This window comes from Mus pahari, chromosome 12, assembly GCF_900095145.1.
Source record: "Mus pahari chromosome 12, PAHARI_EIJ_v1.1, whole genome shotgun sequence".
Lineage (NCBI taxonomy): Eukaryota > Metazoa > Chordata > Mammalia > Rodentia > Muridae > Mus > Mus pahari.
The window spans coordinates 31132296-31135983 of NC_034601.1; the positions used below are offsets into that span (position 1 = coordinate 31132296).

The window sequence follows — 3688 nt, forward strand, 5'->3', positions numbered from 1 at the left end:
CTGGAACTCACTCTGTAGACCAGGCTGGCCCCAAACTCAGAAATCCACCTGCCTCTGCCTCCCGAGTGCTGGGATTAAAGGCGTGCGCCACCACTGCCCAGCGTGCTTGGAACTTTCTAAATATCCAAAGCTGCTCTTGAATGATATTTTCCTGCTCAGTCTTCCAAATTCTGAGATTAGAGCCCAGAGGCTTGCGCCGGGACTCATTAGGTCTGAGGACTCTTAGCAGGATGAGGCTTCCAGATTTGTGACTCAGGTAAGATGAGTCAACAAGCCCTAACATCATCACTTTCTCCTCATGAGGTCAGGCCACAACTCAAAGAGAAAACCAATGAGAAATATGAAAAATTTGAAGCTGTCGAGTATAAATCTCAAATCGTAGCTGTATTAAATTACTTCATTAAGGTTAGACACCAACCTCCCTCAAGCACTGATGTGATTGTTTCCTGTTGCCCCAACTGTAGCTTCATTTCTACTTTTTTTTTTTTTTTTGGTTTTGTTTTTCAAGACAAGGTTTTTCTGTGCAGTCCTGGCTGTCCTGGAACTCTCTCTGTAGTCCAGACTGTCCTCCAACTCAGAAATCCACCTGCCTCTTCTACTACTGGTCTTTAATTAAGACACTTGCAATTGGAAGACCCTCAAATCCATTGGATGACAGGATAGTTACCTTGTTTTATCTTGTGAATACAGAAAGCTTTCTTCAGACCTATGGTAAGAAGTCAGTGTGATTTCTCTCTCTCTCTCTCTCTCTCTCTCTCTCTCTCTCTCTCTCTCTCTCTCTCTTCTTTTATGTCTTTCAGATGGATGTAGGTAGTGGTTGTTACCTCCAACTAAGAGCCTTCAGTGGTATTTGGAGAGAAAACAATTTAGAACTTTGTGGTTACCAGACTAACAAAACCAAGAATGATGAGTTGTCCTACTTCTAAACAGCAAATTCCAATGTGATCTCATTCTTCTCATTGTAATGAGATTCAGTCATCAATAAAGAAGCATTCTTGAAATAACGGTTTTTCTTCATTATTACTCAGTATTGTGTTGACTTTTATTTCCTAGACAATTATTTTTAAATATGTAATGTTTCATGAATTTGCATGTGATTCTTGGGCAAGGGTCATGTTTCCCTGTATCATTCCAATTTTTAATATATGTGCTGTCAAAGAGGGCACAGTGCTCTTGGTTCAGATTAGAAACTTCACAAAAAAAAATGATACCAACTGGAAAACTTAGAAAACCTATGGCTCAGTTGCAATTGCATAAAGCATCTTATCACCCCTTCCTCACTGCAGATGCACTGGTGGCTGTCAGGGAAGCCCACTCCTTGATCCCTTCAGTTGCCCAAGACCCAGCATGTCATCTGTGCTTTCATATTTAAAATTAAACTTGTGTTTTACAAGTCTTGTTTTAAAACAATCTTAATGTGTAAAGAAGGGCCCCTGTCCCCTTCCCCCATGCTTCCCTGACTTAAGAGTCAGTTGCAGTGATTCCCCATCACCTACAAATACTTCCTAGTGTTCAATAGTTTGAGTAGCTATGTGCACTTTCCACAAGGCCGTTCTCCTGCATAGCCCAAAACCAATAATCAATATCAGGAAATAAACACTGATGGCATACTGACTTCTTGTCCTCAGGTGCTATTCAAGCTTCTTATGTTGTTGCAATAATGACCTTTATTACAGAGGTTTAGTCCAGAGTCATGTATTACATTTAATTCTGTCTTCTTTTGAAATTCTTATTCCATTTGTGTGTGTGTGTGTGTGTGTGTGTGTGTGTGTGTGTGTGTCTATTTCTGTGTGTCTGTGTGTGTGTATGTGCACCAGTCCTCTTGTGGTCAGAAGATAACTTGAGGAAATCAGTGTCCTTTCTATCACATGGGTACAGTGCTCAAACTGAGGTAATTAGTCTTGGTGACAAATGCCCTTATCCACTGACACATTGAATACTTTACTTATATGCCATAAATACCATGCAGTTCAGATATTTCAAATGTTCTATTCAGGGACTTTCAATATTCATAAACATGTGCAAGCTTCACCATGTCATCTCACAATATTTTCCTTTCCACACAAAAGGAAGAGCTATCAATCCTCTAACTTCCTCCCTCTCCCCTTACTCCTCACTGCTAAGCAGCCACTACTTCCTTCTGTCTAGATTTTCCTGTTCTAGACACTACATATGTATGTATTTATGAATGCACACATATGGAATCATTTCTTTGATAATTTGTAATTGCCTTTTTTCTCTGAACAATTTTAAATATTCATTAATATAACATCATTTTATATCTTTTTAAAACATAGTATATGAATACATATCTTATTAATGTATTTGTATAATATGTTTGGTTTCCTCTTTTTATGTTTGTTTGAGGCAGATGGCTGTTATATGTAGCCCAGGCTGGTCTTCAATTCAATCTAACTCACAATCTTCCTGCCTCAGTCCTTTGAGCACAAAATTACAGAGAAACCTAGAATGATTCCATCACAAACTTCAAATTGTCAGTTCAGGAGACTATTCATAAGAACTGGGCAAGTTCAGTTATTAAAACAAAACAAAGTAAAACAAAACAAGAAAACCCTGTCAGGGACCAGGTTGAGAAAACCCAGGCATCCTACATCCCAGGCATCCCGCAGCCCAGGCATTTTTACAGCATGCAGCTGGGAGCCATATAGTTCTTTGTCAGGAGCCCTTTCCCCTCTCTCTGCAAGGCCATTTCGTGGGAATCAGCAAGATTCCAGAAGAGATGGATGCTTGCCAACTTCTGAAGGCTGCACCATCCTACCTTAGGAGTTTGCTAGACAACTCATCTGTCAGATTCATCAAGCTTCACACCTGGTCACTGAAAACTGAAGGAACTGCTGTGAGGGGCAAGATACAAAATATTTGACTTAGGACACTTGGTTGATTAGGTAACCTCAGACAGTGCCACCAGCCAAGCTATGAACTCCTCAGGCCCAAGTCAAGGAGCTGCTCCAGGAGCCAGAATCAGGAGCCAATGGCCAGGGGCTAATTGAAAAATAGATTATATAGAAATAAAACCAAGAACATGTGGATACAAGTATTTTCTAGTTTTTATAGAAACATTTTCTTTTAATTATTTTATTAGATATTTTCTTCATTTACATTTCAAATGCTATCCCGAAAGTCCCCTATACCCTCCCCCCACCCTGCTCCCCTACCCACCCATTCCCACTTCTTGGCCCTGGCATTCCCCTCTAGGGGCATATAAAGTTCGCGAGACCAAGGGTCCTCTCTTCCCAATGATTGCCAACTAGGTCATCTTCTGCTACATATGCAGCTAGAGACATGAGCTCTGGGGTTACTAGTTAGTTCATATTGTTGTTCCACCTATAGGGTTGCAGATCCCTTCAGCTCCTTGGGTACTTTCTCTAGCTCCTCCATTGGGGGTCCTGTGTTCCATCCAATAGCTGACTGTATGCATCCACTTCTGTGTTTGTCAGGCACTGGCATAGCCTCACAAGAGGCCGCTATGTCAGGGTCCCTTCAGCAGAATCATTCTGGCATGTGCAATAGTGTCTGGGTTTGGTGGCTGATGATGGGATGGATCCCCGGGTGGAGTAGTCTCTNGATAGTCCATCCTTTCGTCTTAGCTCCAAACTTTGTCTCTGTAACTCCTTTTATGAGTATTTTGTTCCCTATTCTAAGGAGGAATGAAGTATCCACCTGTTGG

General features: G+C 41.1%; 1 protein-coding gene and 1 non-coding gene across 2 annotated transcripts in view; both read right to left on the minus strand.

Moving 5' to 3' along the window:
• Window positions 1-3688, minus strand: part of Csta (cystatin A) — a 331127-nt gene that overhangs the window by 15801 nt on the left and 311638 nt on the right. The window lies entirely within an intron of this gene.
• LOC115065191 lies at window positions 1064-1166 on the minus strand. The gene has a single exon (XR_003844978.1). It is a non-coding gene; the product is annotated as a U6 spliceosomal RNA (small nuclear RNA).